Source organism: Hevea brasiliensis, unplaced genomic scaffold (assembly GCF_030052815.1).
Source record: "Hevea brasiliensis isolate MT/VB/25A 57/8 unplaced genomic scaffold, ASM3005281v1 Scaf94, whole genome shotgun sequence".
NCBI classification, from domain to species: Eukaryota; Viridiplantae; Streptophyta; class Magnoliopsida; order Malpighiales; family Euphorbiaceae; genus Hevea; species Hevea brasiliensis.
Genome location: NW_026615315.1, coordinates 42244 through 63051, shown reverse-complemented (window position 1 = coordinate 63051; position 20808 = coordinate 42244). Strand labels below are relative to the sequence as shown.

Here is a 20808-nt window from a genome sequence, read left to right as displayed (position 1 = left end):
ATTGCTGCTGATACAAAGTACACAGTCCGTGTAAACCAAGCCCCAGACCTATGTAACTCTCTGCCAGAAGAAAGCAAAGAGAATCAATGGAGAAACACAAGTACACGGGTCATGTAAGTAGACCCGTGTAATCTGTAGGGACCCATGTAAGTCTCTGCTGGGGACAAGTTTGAAGAACCTTATGGCAACAATAGTATACGACCTGTGTAACCAGGCCCGTGTAGTTGGCGCAGACCCATGAAACTCTCTATGCCAATGCAGGACTCCGCAGTTCTACTCCAGCAAGTTACATGGCCCTACATGCCGGGACCCGTGTAGTGACACACGGGCCGTGTACCTTACGGCAACCAGTTTTCAAACTAGAATTCCCTCTCTTGTTTTCGGATTCAAATGAGACTCCTAAAGCCTTTTGGATTCAAAATGACCTAACCCTAGAGCAACCATTATAAATAGAAAAGAAAACATCAGAAAAGAGGCTGGCTAGCTCGCTCTCTCTTTTATCATTTGATAGTAATTTGGAGGAGTTTCGAAGGAGAGAAATCCACATCAGTACCAAAAGAAGCTTTCCAGCTGAAGCTCCACAAGATCAAAGCTGCAAACTCTTTTCGATGCATTCGTTTCATCTCCCTAGACAGATTTTTATTATTTTATTTCTTTTACATGATTTTTTCTTTTTACTGTTTTTATCTTTTCTCAATGATGTTTGCTGAACTCACCATGAGTGAGTAGTTTTCTTATTCTAGATTTGAGAGAGTAATGCTTGTAATTATTATTATGGATGAACACTAAGTTTTATTTATTGGATTTGAGATTTGTTCATTGATTTAATTTCTTGTGATCTTAATGCATTGTAGATGTTAATTGAAGGACTGAAAGGTGAAGATTAATATTAGAAAATCAAGATCTTGAACCTAGGAATTCTGACCTAGACATAGGCTGATACCTTTGTGGAACTTTAAAATTGGTCAAAGATCTTAAAGGATTTTAATTAATTTGATCACCACGAAAGTAGGGTTTGGGTTAATTAAAATACACTCCAGATGCCTTGAGAGAGGATTTAGGATAACTTAGGATTGATTTCCATCAAGGCAAACAATCCTCAATCCAGTAAATGAACGAGGTAACATCCTTAGTAAGATTCAAGTGTGAAATCTTAATTCCAGTATTATTTCAAATAAATCATTTCGTTTTAAGTTCACCATTCTAGTGTTTAAGGTTAACAAACTTCATTCTCTAAGTATTCGATAGCCTAAACAGTCAAAATTACTGTATAGATTGGTACTTGCTAATCAGATTCCTAATGGGAGCGATACTTTACTTATCACTTTATTACTTGTTAGCGATCCATGCACTTGCGAGGTTGTAAAACCAGGCAAACAGGTTTTTGGCACCGTTACCAGGGAATTTTTTATTTTAGTAATATCAAGCGATAGGCAATTTAGATGATTTAGGTAATTATATTTATTATTTAATTTTATTTTACTGGTTGTATTTCTCTTCTTTTCTCTCAGGTCCTTGATCTGGTATATGACCAGAACAAGGCCAGAAGAAGAAATTTTGGACTGTGATCCAGAGATAGATAGAATTCTGAAAGCCATCAGGAGGGAAAGGAAACATCAAGAACACGGTCAATGAGATCCTGAAATTCCAACCATGGCTGATAATAATGACAAACCAAGACTCATGAGAGATTATGGAGCACCATCTGTCCAAGGATTTTAGCCCAGTGTGACTAGACCCACAGTGGAAGCCAACAACTTTGAATTAAAACCAGCATGGCTCCAAATGATTCAACAAACCCAGTTTGTAGGTTCACCAACAGAAGACCCACACTATCACCTCCAGTGCTTTCTTGCCCTATGTGACACCTTCAAAATGAATGGAGTGTCTGATCAGGCAATAAGACTTAAAGCATTCCCATTCTCCCTTCAGGACAGAGCAAGGAAGTGGTTACTTTCTCAATTGGTTGGAATGTTCACTACTTGGGAAAACCTTTCTCAAGCTTTTCTAGCAAGATATTTTCCACCTGCAAAGACTGTAAAACTGAGGCTTGAACTCAACACCTTCAGACAAAAGGAAGGAGAATCACTCTATGACGCATGGGAAAGATACAAAGACCTGCAGAGGGAATGTCCACACCATGGCATAGAAGATTGGCTATTAGTGCAAAATTTCTATAATGGATTACTACCCTCTATAAGGAGCACAGTTGATTCAGCTGCAGAGGGTGATCTAATGGAGAAAATAGTGACATAAGCACTTGAACTTCTAGAAAGGGTTGCATACCATAATTATGAGTGGCCAAATGAAAGAGGAAATGTAAGGAAAACTGTAGGGGTCCTTGTGACACCCCTTACCCATCTACAGTGTAGCCAAGCAATATATGCCACACAGTGTGCCGAAGCACCAAATCATATTTTCATTACAATTTACTCTTTTTAATTCATTTATTTATGATTTTGATTAATCTGAATTTTCCATAAATTTTATAGAAAATTCAGCAGAGTGCTAGCTGTAAATTGGAAAAACTGTGTGATTAAATTCCAATATAATCATAATATCAATCTCAGTCAACCACCAACATATTTTCAACAATTTCTCAAATGACTTTATCATCTCAAATTTCAATTCATTTTATATCATACTCAATTCAATAAGAAATACTCAATTTATTACTGAACATAGTTCATAAATAATTACATCAAAAGCATAATTACATGAGTTTAAAATATACATAACAAAAGTTTACAAAATACAAAACAAAAGATCAAAAGTAGCCTAATATCCTACCATTGCATTGCAAATGTGAGGTGACTATGGACTCTGTGTGCAGATCTGAAAGCTCACTCGGTATGAGGTCTGCTGGACTCCCCAGCTATGTCTCTAGTACCTGCACGTGGCAAAAGCGACGCGCTAAGCAATTCTGCTTAGTGGTGACAATATAAAATAAAATAACTAAAATAAAGTGAATATGTAGAATCTATATTTACATCTTTAGTAGACTTAATATCTGACATTTATTGTAGTATTATTCGATTAAAATTTAGAAAGATTTATTATCATTGCCAGAGTAACCCATAATAGTCAACTGGACTGGATAAACGGGTAAACTGGCACTGGGTAATAAGTACCTCGGAGCATCACACCATCGATCACATTGTGTCTCCCGGTGTGCAACAGAATAACTAATAAGCTGTAATAATTATCATGGATAAAACCCAAGTATAATAACTCAATCAACATAGCCAAAGGCTATTTTATCACAGAATGGCACGTGAGGCCATAAAACACAGAATGTCATAAAGCCATATGCAGTACTGCTAACAGAACCCTATTGGTATGCCAACCTATCCAAACCAATCTTGCTAGGTGTACTAGGGCATGTTACACTCATAATTTATACAATTCTTGAAATTTATGTTTAGGTGTTACTATTCATTTTATTAGTCAACAAAAATATTGACTTTTGCGTAGACAATAGGTACATTGGTTTTAATACTCCCAACATACCACATTTTGCATTCTAAAATTGTTGGTATTGGTTGCCAATACCATTTCTAAGCTTAATGTTAGTTATTCAAAATTTTCAAATTTCAAGCCTTGTGTTTACTGTTCCATTTGTCATATTTGTAGTGAGAATTTGGCAAGGTTGTCAACATAAAAGTTGTTCCTTATTGTGTCTAGTTATATTTCTTTTTATGAATCACTCCATTTGGAGTTTTGTAGCTCAAGTTATGGCCTAAACACCATAACTGGCTGGATTGCTAACTTCCCAGATTTTCTGAACTGACCAAATCTATAGTATTTTGTATAGTGACTACAGGTCACCTTTTGAATATGTTATTGTCAAAATTTAGGTTAGATTTCTTCATAAAAGTTGTAGGTCTATGTCTCAGCTATTTGCTGGTAAAAGTTTAGGTCAATAGGACCTTTCTACACTAAGTTATGACTAAATGAATAAACACTGTTCATTTGGTCATTTTGCCCAGGCAGAATGCAGGTCACCCAGATTAGGGCAATCTTTAGGTCATCTTGGTTTGGTTTTCTGGGCATGGTCTCTTCACCAAAGTTGTGCCATTATGTGTCTAGTTTCATGTCCAATTGGTTTTACACCAATTGTACCTCTACAACTCCAGTTATTGCTGTCCAAACTTGCTGGACTCATGGTTAGTCCTACAGGTCAGCCAAGGTAGCAACACTAACTTCAATTCACACTATAAAAACCACTTCATTTCTCATTCACACATAACTAAATGGTCACTAATTGACATTAAAACTTACTTTCACCATTGCATGATCAAAGTCTCAATTTCATACCCAAACCCTAGCCCATTCCATCTCAAATCATGCATTCACTTACCTTTTACCATCCTAAACAATCTTCAAAACCCTACCAAGCCCAAGGCTGTTGGAATTTTAAGTAAGACATACACATGATGTTTATTAAATTTTCTTGTAAGTTTGCATTCAATTTCACTCCTTCAACATGAATTGAAAGAGAAAGAGTAAGTTTAGTCACTAACCTTTAATGAAGTAAATTCCAAGCTTATCAAAGCTCCTCCTTTCTATTTCCTTTTGCTATCTTTAGCTTGCCCAAGATGTATGAACAATTTTTTGTGAAGACAAAGTTGAGTTTCAAGGTAATTTAGTGGGTGATTTCAAGCTTTCCTAAGCTTCCATGGAGTTTCTCTTCTCTTTCTCTCTCTCTAATATTTCCGCTGGTTTGGAAAGATATAGCTGCTGGAATTTTTTTTGTTTGTTTTTATCTTATTTTGTATCCCTTTTATCTCTTAAGTCATTTTGTTAAGTGGTGATTGGGTGGAAATTCTTAATTACATAAGCATGACATCATAATTCCTAATTTAACTTCTTTTTCTTTCTTTTCTTTTCTACCAAATTTCAATTCAATTTTTAGCAATATTTATTCATATTTTGTATCATAATAATTATTTACTTAACTGGACAAGTCGGCTAAAAATCACCTTTGAAGGCGAAATGACCAAAATGCCCTCCGTTTAGCTTAACAGACTAAAATTGTCTATACCGATTGAAAATTTTTTTTAAGCATTTTCTTGGCATTCTAATGCCATAGGAACCTCAATGACCCTTCTCTGGAGTCTCAAAAATTATTTTATGAATTTTCCCTCGAGTCCAGGGCTCCTAGTTGCGAGAACTGCAACTTCCTACTAGGTTACCCATCGCTAGGGCACCGGCTCATTTAACTTTGTTGTATTTTATTTCTAAAATTTTTCCTAAATTTTTCTTATTAATATTTGAGTTAATTATGGTTCCTCACTTTAGTTTAAATATTTTTCTGGATGTTCTAGCTGTCCGGACCGACACTGGTCATCGGAATAGTAGAATGTACGGAGTTGCTATAGGGAGGGTGTTAGAACTCTTCCCCTCTAATTTAAATTTTGTCCTCAAAATTTATCTGATGCAAACAGTTGAGGGAACTGTTGCCTCATCGTCTCTTCACATTCCCAAGTTGCCTCCTCGGTGTTGTGGTGCCTCCAAAGCACTTTCACCAGTGGAATCTGCTTATTCCTCAACTCTTTCACTTCCCAAGCCAGGATCCGTATGGGTTCTTCTTCATATGTCAAGTCCGGTTGTACTTCAATTTCTTCCATGGAGATGACATGTGAAGGATCTAAGCAGTATCTTCTTAGCATAGACACATGGAACACATTGTGGATCTTGTCCAGCTCTGGTGGTAAAGCTAGCTTGTAGGCTACTGGTCCCACATGTTCAATGACTTCATATGGGCCAATGAACCTAGGGCTCAACTTACCTTTTCTTCCAAACCTTAGTACCTTTTTCCACGGTGACACCTTGAGGAACACTTTATCGCCAACTGCATATTCTATTTCTTTTCTCTTCAGGTCGGCATAGGATTTTTGTCTGTCTGAGGCAACCTTCAAATTGGCTTTGATTAGCTTTACCTTCTCCTCAGTCTGTTTCACCAGGTCTGGTCCTACCAGCTTTTCTTTGCCCAATTCAGTTCAACATACGGGGGTTTTACACTTCCTCCCATACAGTGCTTCATACGGGGCCATTTTAATGCTAGCTTGGTAGCTATTGTTATATGTAAATTCTGCCAGCGGGAGGTATCTATCCCAACTCCCCTCAAACTCAATGACACAGCTCCTCAACATATCCTCCAAGATCTATCACATAATTCACATTGTTACTATCATTTCAATTTATTAATTATGAAAATTCAATTAGTTTTTAGGTTTACCTGGATTACTCATTCCGACTGTCCATCTGTCTGAGGATGAAAGGCTGTGCTAAAGCGGAGTTGTGTGCCCAAGGCTTCTTGCAACTTTTTCCAGAATCTTAATGTAAACCTTGGGTCTCGATCAGATATGATGGAAAGTGGGATTCCATGCAATCTAACAATCTCACTGATATACAATTTTGCTAGCTTCTCCAGTGAGTAGTCACTCCTAATTGGCAGAAAATGTGCTGACTTCGTTAATCTATCCACTATCACCCATACTGCATCATGCTTCTTCTGGGTGAGAGGTAGACCACTAACAAAATCCATAGTGACCTGGTCCCATTTCCATTCAGGTATGCTTATAGGCTGTAGATGAAACTTGATGTTCTGCTTTAACTTGTTGACATGTCAAACACTTAGTCACATAGTCAGCTATATCCCTCTTCATACCAGGCCACCAATAATGAGGCTTCAAATCATTATACATTTTTATGTTTCCCAGGTGCATAGCATAAACACTAGTGTGTGCTTCTTTCAGAATACTAGTCTTCAGTTCCCCATCATCTGGTACACACACTCTTCCTCTGTAGTACAGACACCCATTTGCTTTTACCTCGTAATCAGTTTTATTTCCCTCTGAAATTTTACCCACCATACCATTAATTTTTCATTTGCATTATGCCCATCTTGTATCTGCTGTAGCAGGTATGACCTCACTTGCAACTCAGCCAAAATAGCTCCATCTTGTGCTAAGGACAGATGGGCATTTAGTGATCTTAAAGCTATGATGGACTTTCTGCTCAAGGCATCAGCAACTACATTTGCCTTCCCAGGATGGTAATCTATCACACAACTATAGTCCTTCAGGAACTCAATCCATCGCCTCTGTCTAAGATTGAGCTCCTTCTGGGTTAGAAAGTATTTCAGACTTTTGTGGTCTATATATATGTAGCATTTTTCACCATATAAATAATGCCTCCATATCTTCAGTGCGAAGATAATTGCTACTAACTCCAGGTCATGAGTAGGGTAGTTCTGTTCATGTGGCCTTAATCACTGGAAGCATAGGAGACCACTTTCCTTCTTGCATCAATACACACCTAACCCATTATGCTAGGCATCACCAGAGACCACAAAGTCTTTTCCCGACATCTTGTGTTAACACTGGTGCTTCTATCAACATAGCCTTTAGCCTCTCAAAACTGGCTTGGCACTTGTCGTTCCAGCCAAATTTCACATTTTTGTGTAACAACTTGGTTATTGGAGCAGCTATAAGAGAAAACCCCTTCACAAATCTTCTGTAATACCCAGCTAGCCCCAAGAAACTTCTATCCTCAGTTGTATTTCTAGGAGGCTTCCATTCCATCACTACTTCTATCTTTTTGGGATCCATTCTAATCCCCTTTGCTTATATTATGTGTCCAAGGAAAGAGATTTCACTCATCTAGAAGTCACACTTGGACAGTTTAGCATACAGCTTCTTTTCTCGCAGGGTTTGCAGAATAATCCTCAAATGTTCATCATGTTCTTCTCTAGTCTTGGAATACACCAGAATATCATTAATAAAGACCACTACAAACCGATCTAAATATGGATGGAAGATACGATTCATAAGGTCCATAAATGCTGTTGGTGCATTTGTTAACCCAAACGGCATCACTAGGAATTCATAATGTCCATACTGGGTTCTGAATGCAGTTTTTGATACATCTGCATCCTTTACCCTTAACTAATGATACCCTAATCTGAGATCAATTTTTGAAAATACACCGGCTCCCTTTAACTTATCAAACAGATTGTCAATTCTGGGCAACGGATATTTATTCTTCACAGTTACTTTGTTCAACTGCCAGTAGTCAATACACAATCTCAAGGTTCCATCCTTCTTCTTTAGAAACAGCACCGGAGCTCCCCATGGTGACACACTAGGGCGTATGAACCCCTTATCGAGTAACTTGTGCAACTGAATTTTCAACACTCTCAATTTAGTGGGTGCCATCCCATAAGGGGCAATAGAAATTGGTGCTGTACTCGGCATTACTTCAATAGCAAATTCGACTTCCCTTTCTGGTGGTAAACCAGACAATTCTTCATAAAATACATATGGGAAGTCTCTTACTGTGGGTATATCACACAGATTCGGCTTAGCCTACCTAGTATCAACCACGTGTGCTAGGTAAGCTTCACAGCCTTTTCTCGTCAATCTTCTTGCAACTGTGGCTGAGATAACATTGGAAAGGAAATCTGTCCTTTCACCCACAATAATAATCTCATTACCCTCAGAAGTTTTCAGAGAAATCCTCTTTAATTTGTAATCAACTATTGCCTGATGACGTGACAACCAGTCCATTCCCAAAATCACGTCAAACTCGTGGAAGGGCAATTCAATTAGGTCTGCAGAGAATTCATACCCCTGAATCCTCAACGGGCAACCTTTATACACCTTATTCACTATCACACTGCAGCCTAGTGGATTTGTGATCAGAATGTCTTGATCACTCTCCTCTACTGAAACTCCCCTCTCTACAGGTAGTTTGATGTAGATGTATGAATGAGTGGATCCTGGATCCACCAATGCATGCACAGATATGTTGTAGAGGGAGAACGTACCACTGATGACATCCGGAGCATCTTGCTCCTCCTGAGCTCTTATGGCATAGGCTCTTGCAGGTACTCTAGCCTTTGGCCTTTCAGTTGACTCAGATGAAGGCCTCAGTGATGGACCAGTTGCCTCAAATTTATTAGGCTTCCTACCCCTTTGAGGTGCAGGAGCAGGTCTGTCTGTTGGTGTTAGAGCAGCTGTAGTAGTCCTTTTCGGACAATTTTTGATCTGATTTTATGTAGATCCACACTATAAGCATGCACCAGTCACTCGCCAATAGTCCCCTTTATGCCACTTAGCGATGCGGACAGCAAAAGATCCGGGCCGATCCTGAACAGATCCCCCGGAGAGCTGCCCACTGATGGTGTGGACTGGCCTCTCCTAGGTGTAAACTATGGTCTGGGCCCCTAGAAATTACCCTGACCTTGTGGTTGTCCCGAACCCTGAGCAGGAGGACCCTTGCTCTTCTTACTGGGAGCAGAAAATGATCTAGACTGACCTGGACCCCTCTTTTACTGTCTTTCCCTTCTATTTTGCTCATTTATGCGGACTCTTTCTACTTTCGATGCAGCATTTACTAATTTGGCAAAATCCATGATCTCCAATGCTATTATCATGACTTTGATATTGTCATTGAGCTCTTCTTCGAACCTTCTACACCTCTCTGCCTCTGTCGGGACTATCTTCCCCCCATACTGGCTCAATCTGACGAATTCTCGCTCATACTCTACCACTGATAATTGCCTCTGTCTCAGACTAATAAATTCTCTTCTTCTCTCTTCTAAATATACTTTACTAACATACTTCTTCCTGAACTCTGTAAGGAAGTAATCCCAGGTGATTTGATCCGGTTGCACCTTACTGGTTATTGTATCCCACCACTGGTATGCATCATCTTGAAGTAGGGACACAGCACCCTTCAGGTTCTGCTCGGGGGTGCAATGAAGTTGTTTCAACACTCTGATTATTCTATCCAACCAGTTTTCCGCTGTCATAGGGTCATCCTTCTTCTTTCCAAAGAAATCCACAGCCCCATGTTTTCGCAGTTTCTCCAAATAGGACTTCTATGGTGCTGGTGGAGCTTGTGGCTGTGGTTGTGGTGGTGGAATTGCCCTCATCATTTGCCGGTAAAATTTGGTCATTTGTTGAAATAATGCAAACTGAGGTTAGGCAGGTGCCTCAGTTGCTGGTGGAGCAGATTCTTCCCTGCCCCCAGATTCAGCCCATGGTGGAGCATGACTCTCCACCTCTTCATCAACTGCTCTTTAAGAAGCAGGATCCATATCCTGATCAAAATAACAAAACAAATAAATCTGCATCAATGTCACCTCAACACTTACAAATATAATGCAATGGTATGCACTCTATCTAGGCCCATAAACGCCTAAACCGATGCTCTGATACCAATAAATATGACACCCCTTACCCATTTACAGTGTAGCCAAGCAAGATATGCCACACAGTGTACCGGAGCACCAAATCATATTTTCATTACAATTTACCCTTTTTAATTCATTTATTTATAATTTTGATTAATCTGAATTTTTTGCAAATTTTATAGAAAATTCGGTAGAGTCTTTGTCAGAATTGGAAAAACAGTTCTTCTGAATCTGTTAAAAACACTTCAAATATAATCATAATATCAATCTCAGTCAACCACCAACATATTTTCAACAATTTCTCAAATGACTTCATTATCTCAAATTTCAATTCATTTCATATCGTACTCAATTCAATAAGAAATACTCAATTTATTACTGAACATGGTTCATAAATAATTACATCAAAAGCATAATTACATGAGTTTAAAATATACATAACAAAAGTTTAGAAAATACAAAAGACCAAAAGTAGCCTAATATCCTACCAATGCACTGCAAATGTGAGGTGACTCTAGACTCTATGTGCAGATCTGAAAGCTCACCCCGTATGAGGTCTGCTGGACTCCCTAGCTATGTCTCCAGTACCTGCTCGTGGCAAAAGCGACGCCCTAAGCAATTCTGCTTAGTGGTGACAATATAAAATAAAATAACTAAAATAAAGAGAATATGCAGAATGTATGTTTACATCTTTAGTAGACTTAATATCTGGCATTTATTGCTGTAATACCCCTATTTGCATAGCCTAGTATATTTCGCTATTTCGGTGACTGGTGTCGGTCCGAATAATTAAGGGGATTAGAACCACACTTAAGACAACTAGATAAGCTATAAATACAAATAATTAGTAATTACCAATTAGTTAAGTATAAATAAGAAAAACAGAACATAAGAAGTTAAACGAGCTGAGAGTCACAGCGATGGAAGACCTTCTCGGGAAGGACTACGAAGTTGATTTAAACTCAAATTTTGAACCGTAAAATGTGATGCCATGGTCCTTAGGACCATTACGAACACAGTGGAAAAGAGAAAATTACGAAAAAGAATTGTTAAGTCAGTCAAATAATTAGGTCAAGGAGCCAAAAGAAATATTGAATTATTTGCAAACCGAGTCGAACCGGCGAGGGACAATTTGGTCAATTGACCCCGAGAGCTGACTCCTGACCTAACTGTCAAATAAAATTAGAGAAAAGAAAATTTCGAAATTGAAAATTAAATTAAAGAACTAGGAAAAAATAAATAAAAAAAGAAGAAAAAAAGAAAAGTTGAAATGAGTGACATCATGCATGACATCATGCATGATGTCATAAACACTAATATAATTAAAACTTAAATTTTGGATAATTATGGTCTTCCATAAGACTAAAAACATAAAAGAAAAGAAAAAAAAAGGAAAAAAAACCCTCATTTCTTCTTCCTTGCCACCCTTACTCTCTTTCACCCTCTCCTCCTCAAAATTTCCATTAAAGCTAATTTTGAGCTTGAAGAAACCAAACCTTAGCCATAAAAATTGCAAATCCCTTAATTAGACTTGGTCTTTTAGTCTTGAAAAGAAGTTTGAGCAAGAAAGAAAGAAGAAAGGAAGGAGTTGAAGAGGAAAAAAAATTCTACAATTCAAGCTGAAAAAGACTCAGAAAGTCTGAGAGACTGAGTCAAGGCCTAGAGGTGACTCACGTCAGGTTTGTGCACAATAAACCCTATTTAAGCATTTTATCATTAAAAAATGGATTTAGTATGCATTATGAGTTTAAGAACTTTTGTGTTGCCACTTTGTGAATGAAAATATAATTTTGGAAATTGATTTGATTTTTGTATGCAATATTTGAATAAATTGTTTTAAATTGATTTCAGATTCACACTTAGCATGACAGTACCATATTATTCCCCCATTTATGGGGTTGAGATCAATTATTTTCCTCCCTCTTTGGTTTACCAGTTGAGGTTATTGATCGGATGAGTACTCACTAGCTAGCTAGCCACCTCCCTCATTGATTTTGATTAGTGGGGTTGTAGATTGCTTTGTCGTGGTGTACAACGCAGCATTGATCGGAAATTTTGTGTCATGGCTTAAGTTGTGTATGATTTGGCAACACTGTGTTGATTAAATTATTTGACCAAATTGTGCTATTATGAGTTTTGATAATTTGTGAAATGTGATTGAGAAATATTTAATTTGTGATTATCAATGAATGTTTTATGTACTACATTTCAAATTTTTATTGTGCACCACTGAGTATTTTTATACTCAGCGATAGCTTATTTTGCTGTCGCAGATAAGGGCAAGGAGAAAACAACAGAATGAGCTACTACTGAGATAGTGGACTTCACTGATCACTTTTGTAAGGGTATTTATTTGTACCCTTGTAGTTAATTGATATAAATATTGTAATGTTTTATATATCAATGTAAAGTTGAGCAGTTGTATAATAAATTGTAATAATATTATTTCTGTATTTTATATCTGTAAATTAAACTTGTGAATGTAAATTAGCTTTGTTGAATGAAATGATGAAATATTTTGAGATGACAAACTTGGATTAAATTGTGAAATTATTTTGAAGTGGTTTGATTTGAAAATTGAGATTAATTCGAGGTTGGGAGTTGTGGAAAAATTTATTGAAAGTGTTTTTCTCAGGTATTTGAAGAACTGTTTTCTCAAAATACAGACGGCACTCTGCCGAAATTTTTATAAAATTTGTGGAAAAATAAAATGGGCAAAAGTTTTAAATAGTTTTGAAACTTCAATTAAATGATTTTAATTCCTACCAAAATGCTCACCACTTCCAAAATGTAAGAAAATGGTTTTAAAATCCCTTGTAGTGTACTTAATGAATTATCGGTAGGTGAAGTTTGGTAGTTCATTAGGTATTCTACGGGATCATGTTATGCCTTACAGTGGGGTAAGGTGTGACATGTTTTAGTGGTATCAGAGCATGGTTTTCCAATAAATTTTGACTATGTGTATGAATATTTCTTTGATAAGTACAACTGCTCAAGTATCTTTAATTGATACATATGACATATTTACATCATGAATATGTACTAATGGAGGTCAACCTCCTTGTGTTTGATCTCAAAAAGTAGAAATTTTGGGAAAACGGAATGGAAGAAGGAGATCATTCCGTGGAACAATCTGTTGAGGCTGAGGTTCAAGGGGAAGCCCCAAAGACCTGCATGTGAGTGGGTCAGCCACTCCAGCTCCTACTCTAGCACCGCAGTTTCTTGCTCAATTTGCACAGCAGATGGCTGCGTTTTTCCAACAAATGGCAGGAAATGTGCCACCCCAAGCTCAGATGCAAGCACCTATAGCACAACCACAGCCCTCTGCTCGGCAATATGAAAAATTGATGAAATTTGAGGCCACCGAGTTTAAGGGCACTGTGGATCCAATAGAGGCAGAATAGTGGTTGGAAAGAATGGAATGGGTTTTCAGAAAGCTGCAGTGTACTGAAGAATTAAAATTTGAATATTCAGTATCTCTTCTCCAAGGGGATGCATATGAATGGTGGAAGACCATCCCCCACAGCCTAGTTGAGCCACTTGTGTTGACCTGGTCAGACTTTTTGAGGGAGTTTCGATAGAAGTGGGTCCCCGATGCTTATGTGGATATGAAGTTACAAGAATTCCTGAGTTTGAAACAAGGGGATAGAACAATAGCAGAGTATGAACGCGATTTTTCAAGGCTAAGCCACTATGCTGGAAGCTTAGTCTCCACCCCCAGAGACAGATGTAAGAGGTTTGAGTCCGGGTTAAGGCCGAATCTGAGGATGCAAGTTGTGGGATTCAAACACCAGAATTTTTCTGAGCTGATTTCACAAGCCCTGGAACTGGAAAGGATAGAATTAGAAGGGGCAGCGAAGAAGGGTACACAAGAGAAAGAGAAGACTGAAAAGACTACTGGTCAAGCACCTGAAAGTGGTTCAGGGAAGAGGAAATAGTTTGGAGGATTTAGCTCTCGCAGATCTGGCAGAGGCAGATTCTCTAGCCAAAGACCACCTCGGTCTAGTCAGCAGACCCAGTAAGCACCTCGAGGAGCTTTATCAGTCCGGCAGTGTGAGACTTATGGTAGAACGCATGGTGGGGTTTGTTTCAAAGCCACAGGTGCATGTTTTAACTATGGAGGGAGCGGACATTTTGCTAAGGATTGTACTAGTCCGCGTTGGTCTAGACCTTCTGCTACATCTGAGGGATCAGCCCAAGTCTCTGCACCTAGAGGGTCATAGCCAACTGGTAGAGGTAGAGGTAGAGGCAGAGGTAGGTGTCCTAGTAACACTCCTAGAAGTCAAAGCACTATGAACCAGCCAGTACCTAGTGGTGCACCAGTCAGAGTGTATACCATGCGTTAAAGGGAGGAGGCTAAAACATCAGACGTAGTAGTTGGTATTTTCTCCATCCTTGACCAAGATGTATATGTGTTGTTTGATCCTGGCTCCACACATTCGTATGTTAGTGCTAGTGTAATGTGTTCTACTGTTATTCAGTGTGTACCAATGGACTATGATGTGCTAGTAACTAGTCCATTAGGCCAGGAGGTTAGAGTAAATAAATTATATATGGATTGTTCTTTGGTGATCCAAGGACATACTTTTCTGTCTGAATTGATTGAAATGCCCTTAAGAGATTATGACATTATCTTGGGCATGGATTGGTTAGCCAGGCATCATGCGATGATTGACTATAGACTGAAGACAGTCACTTTTGTTCTCCCTCAGTATGGTGATATAGTAATACATGGGGAGAGGCAGTTATTGCCTTCAAACATCATTTCAGCTGCACTGGCTGAAAGAACGGAAGCGTGAAAAACACAAGTTTATACCATTGAATTCAAAAATTTTCACCTAGGGTCACATGCATCATGCAAGATTTATTTTTATCTATTTGATTTCAATGATAAACAGCATATTAAAACTCCTTTAATATGTTTTTGTATTTGTATTTGCCATTTAAGATTTTCAAATTAATCAGATTAATTTTAGAACCCTAGATTAAATCAAGAACGATTACACTAACCTCTTGATGCACTGCAGCATGTCTGCGCCTTTGAGATTTGCCTTCAGGACACCAAATGTTGTCCCTCTAACTTGTCCATACCAAGAACAACTATGGCAGCCCTTGAACAGCTTCTAAAGCTTTTTCTATTAATTAGAAATTCAAGTTCTGCCTTTTAAGAGATTAGAGATGTAAACAGGACACTAGAAACAATTTCTAATGTTCTTAATTCAAGAGATTGATGGCTAATCTCTTTGAATTGATGAGAGATGAAGAAGAATAGATGGAGAACCTCAAAATGGCGTGACAAAGGAGAGGAGTGGCTGCTGGTTGTTTTTCTTTTTCATAACAACACTTACATAGCTAGGTTAACACATTAAACCCTTACCACATATCACCCTTTGATTAGCTCTAGGTTTAAGTGACCCAATCACATTGTGCCAAGTGTCAAACCTATATTTAATCTTGATTTTAATCATCTTACATGATTAAAAAACATTTGGCAAGCTTATGTGTAATCTCATGTGTCACCATCTCTGGTGCCACGTGTCACACTGTGAAATGACCAAAATGCCCCTGTGTCTTAATTTTGAGTTCTTAACCCAAAATAATTATTTTTCTTCTTCTAATTTATATCAAATATAAATTAATTAATTAATCTCTATTAATTAATTTTTCATTAATTAAATTCATATTTAAACACTTTAAATATAAATTTAACTTATACTATACATCCAATAATCTAGATTTGGTTTCAAGTCATGCTAGGGACTTTGCAATTTAATTGCAAACCAAACCTATTTAATTAATCAATTAAACTCTTTAATTAATTAATTAAATCATATTTAAATAGGTTATAACTTGTGTATGTGTGTGACTTACTAGGCTCATCACTAATTGGCAATAAGACATGATATCAACTCTTAATATCATCAGAACTCTTTCTTACCATAAATGATTTCTCTAAATCATTTTATGAACCTCATAGACCATGGTTAACACCTAGCATAGCATGCCATGGCCACCCAATTAGTAATAAGGTTTACCTTAAATGAACCTATAATCATATGTTACCATGCACTAGAATCTCTCTGTTACAAAATCCCAACTCAAGCTGGAGTCATGGTTTATGTCAAACTCCATTTGCTATGAATATTATGTTCTCTTTTAATTCTAGTTCTTGATTAAAAAGATTTTCTCATCAAAAACTCTTTTCTGAATAAATCTATCTGTCCTGGCTAGGAACTTGAAACATCAAGAATAATTAAATGAACATAGGATTTTATCCCTATTTACTTAAAGGAACAGATTCCATCTTGATCAACACCTACCTCCATATATAACTAGTAGGAGCCAATAGATGCCCATACACCCATACACAGTACAAGTATGAAAGCAGTATCAAACTCAAACTACCTATATACAAGATAACTGTGCTATATCAGGTCTAAAGATTATATCCACTGATATGATTTATGACAAAACATTGACAAGAGTAAACTCCCTGTGCTTGTCATAAGTGTCACTGGTTCGGCCTACTTATCATTTATAAGTGCCTATCATGTTTGTTATATGGATGAGACTCACCATTCCATCTTATTTATATCTCATATAAATAACTTGGTAACAAACATGAATACAATCTTTCTGGATAAGTCATGTCCTTATTATGAAGTATCCTCGATTATGAACTTATTTATGATACTTTGTGCTAGAAATATTGTCACTCATATTCTTAACAACTTAAGAATAATATTTCTAACAAAATATCAATGGGCCTTTTATATTACACATAAATATATTATGTAAACAGAAAAGTGGAAATGCTTTTTATTAATAAAAATATGTATAAGATGCATACTAAATGATATGCTCTAGTGGCTAGAAAAATGATTAGGAAGGGGTGTGAGGCGTACTTGGCACATGTGATAGACACCCAAGTGGGTAGTCTAGCATAGAAGGACATCCCTACGGTATGTGACTTTTCAGATGTATTTCCTGATGAATTGCCTGGATTACCTCCAGAAAGAGAAGTGCAGTTTGAAATTGATGTTATGCCTGGTGTGGACCCAATCTCTATAACACCATATAGAATGGCACCTGCAGAATTGAAAGAGTTGAAAGTGCAATTGCAAGAGCTGCTGGACAAGGCCTTGCACCAATTGAACCTCTACAACTCCAGTTATTGCTGCCCAAACCTGCTGGACTCATGGTCAATCTTGCAGGTTAGCCAAGGCAGCAATACTAACTTCAATTCCCACTACACAAACCACTTCATTTCTCATTCACACATAAATAAATGGTTACTAATTGACCATTAAAACTTACTTTCACCATTTCATGATCAAAGTCTCAATTTCATACCCAAAACCTAACCCATTCCATCTCAAATTATGCATTCACTTACTTTTTACCATCCTAAACAATAGGTTAGTGTTAAGGGCAGCTAGGATACCATTTTAATTCAAGAAAATCTTCAAAACCCTACCAAGCCCAAGGCTGCTGGAATTTTAAGCAAGACATAAACATGATGTTTATTAAATTTTCTTGTAAGTTTGCATTCAATTTCACTCCTTCAACATGAATTGAAAGAGAAAGAGTAAGTTTAGTCACTAACCTTTAATGAAGTAAATTCCAAGCTTATCAAAGCTCCTCCTTTCTATTTCCTTTTGCTGTCTTTAGCTTGCCCAAGATGTATGAACAATTTTTTGTGAAGACAAAGTTGAGTTTCAAGGTAATTTAGTGGGTGATTTCAAGCTTTCCTAAGCTTCTATGGAGTTTTTCCTTCTCTTTCTCTGTCTCTAATATTTCCGCTGGTTTGGAAAGAAATGGTTGCTAGAATTTTTCTTGGTTGTTTTTATCTTATTTTGTGTCCCTTTTATCTCTTAAGTCATTTTGTTAAGTGGTGATTGGATGGAAATTCTTAATTACATAAGCATGACATCATAATTCTCAATTTAACTTCTTTTTCTTTCTTTTCTTTTCTACCAAATTTCAAAACAATTTTTAGCAATATTTATTCGCATTTTGTGTCATAATAATTATTTACTTAAATGGACAAGTCGGCCAAAAATCACCTCTAAAGGCGAAATGACCAAAATGCCCTCCGTTTGGCTTAACAAACTAAAATTGTCTGTACCGATTGAAAAATTTTTCTAAGCATTTTCTTGGCATTCTAATGCCATAGGACCTCAATGACCCTTCTCTGGAGTCCCAAAAATTATTTTATGAATTTTCTCTAGGGTCTAAGGCTCCTAGTTGCGAGAACTGCAACTTCCCACTAGGTTACCCATCGCTAGGGCACCAGCTCATTTAACTTGGTTGTATTTTATTTCTAAAATTTTTTCTAAATTTTTCTTATTAATATTTGAGTTAATTATGCTTCCTTACTTTAGTTTGAATATCTTTCCAGACGTTCTAGCTGTCCAGACTAACACTTGTCATCGAAATAGTAGAATATACGGAGTTGCTACAGGGAGGGTGTTACAGTCCTGGAAGTAGTCGCCCTAAGCATGGTAAATGCTCAGTTTGATCAGCTTACAAGGAAACTCGAAAGAATGCATGCCAATGCAGTTGGTACAAATAGTCAACATGAGGATAGCTATGGAGGAGGATACATGAGTTCAGAATACAACAATTTCAATGAACCCTCCACAGAACAGATGAACTATGTGAATAATGGAGGAAACTTTAACCAGAGGTAGCCCAACAATCCATATTCAAATACTTACAACCCTAGATGGAGGAACCACCCAAATTTCTCATGGTCCAATCAGCAGAACTAGCCAATAAACAAGCAACAAGGGTACAAACCACCAGCACCCCCTGGATTTCAGAACAGAGGTCAAAACTTTGCACAGTCATCACTACCTCTCCAACCTCAACAACCTGAACTGAAAATGACTATGGAAACCATGATGGAAGGATTCCTAGCAGCTCAACAACAACAAAATGAATTGATTAAATAGCTGACTTCCACAGTGGACCAACTCACTACTTATAACAAGAAGTTAGAGAATCAAATTACTCAACAAGCAAGTTCTTTAAGTAAGGCTGCTGGCAAACTGCCTAACCAATCGGAAGTGAACCCAAGGGAGCATTGTAAGGCAGTTACACTGAGGAGTGGGAGAACTCTAGCACAACCAGAGGTAGAACTGACAGAGGAATCCATAGAAAAATCTAAAGACCAAGCAGAGAAAAAGGAGAAAGAAGCTAAGAAAGATCAGGAAGAGGAAGCAAGGAAGACAAAGAAATTACTAGAGCCATACCAACCTCCCTTACCTTTTCCTCAGAGATTTCAGAAAGCCAAATTGGACAAGCAGTTTGGGAAGTTTTTGGAAGTTTTACAGAAACGTTACATAAACATCCCCTTCACTGAAGCACTTTCTCAGATGCCATCCTATGCCAAATTTCTTAAGGAAATTTTGTTTAAGAAAAGAAAGCTAGAAGACTAATAGTAGCTCTAACAGAGGAATGCAATGCCATACTGCAAAACAAACTGCCTCCAAAGTTGACAAATCCAGGAAGCTTCTCCATACCTTGCCTCATTGGTAACAAGAAAATGGACAAGGCCCTCTGCGATCTTGGTGCAATCGTCAGTTTAATGCATTTATCAATATGCAAAAAGCTAGAGATAAGAGAACTGAAGCCCACAACAATCTCATTGCAATTGACTGATCGATCTGTTAAATATCCTGCGGGTATACTTGAAAACATTCCTATCAAAGTGGGCAAATTCTTCATTCCAGTGGACTTTGTTGTCCTTGAGATGGAAGAAGATGTTCAAATTCTTATCATCTTGGGAAGACCATTCTTGGTAACTGCCAGAGCCATCATATATGTAAAAATGGGCAACTAACTCTCAAGGTAGGAGAAGAAGAAGTGGAGCTCAACTTGTTTGACACAATGAAACACAAATTTAAACCTGATGAATGCTTCAAGGTTGACACAATTGATGAACAAGTTGAAAAGGAATTTCATAAGACACATCCTAAAGATCCTCTTGAAGCATGTATTGTGCACAGCCACACAATGGATGATGAAAATATAGAAATAGCAGCCTGTGCACAATAGTTAGCAGCTCATCCACCCCTACCCTCAGTTAAGGCTTTCGAGATGGAGAAGTTGAAAGAGGAATAAACTAAAGATGAGCTCCAGGAAAATGCCAAACAGGTAGAACTTAAACCTCTCCCCTCATCGCTAAGGTATGCATTTCTAGACTCAAATTCTAAATATGCTATTATAATCAATGCTAGCCTGTCTAAGTTGGAAGAGGAAAAATTGTTAAGAGAACTTAGGATCCATAGCAAGGCCATAGGGTATAAAATAGAAGACCTGAAGGGAATCAACCCTTCGATTTGCATGCATAGGATACCCATGGAAGAAAACAGTAAACCCACGATCGAACACCAAAGAAGACTTAACCCAAACATGAAAGAAGTAGTCAAGAAATATATTTTAAAACTATTAGATGCAGGTATCATATACCCAATTTCTGATAGTAAATGGGTTAGTCCAGTACATATACTTCCTAAGAAAGGTGGGACAACTGTTATCCAAAATGCAAACAATGAACTAATCCCTACTAGAGTAGTCACTCAGTGGAGAATGTGCAT

General features: G+C 37.5%; 1 non-coding gene across 1 annotated transcript; it reads right to left on the bottom strand.

Annotated features, from left to right (window-relative positions):
- Positions 1 to 2040: 2040 nt before the first annotated feature.
- On the bottom strand, positions 2041 to 2147 carry LOC131177835 (small nucleolar RNA R71). Its single transcript, XR_009147104.1, has one exon. It is a non-coding gene; the product is annotated as a small nucleolar RNA R71 (small nucleolar RNA).
- Between the last annotated feature and the right edge of the window lie 18661 nt (positions 2148 to 20808).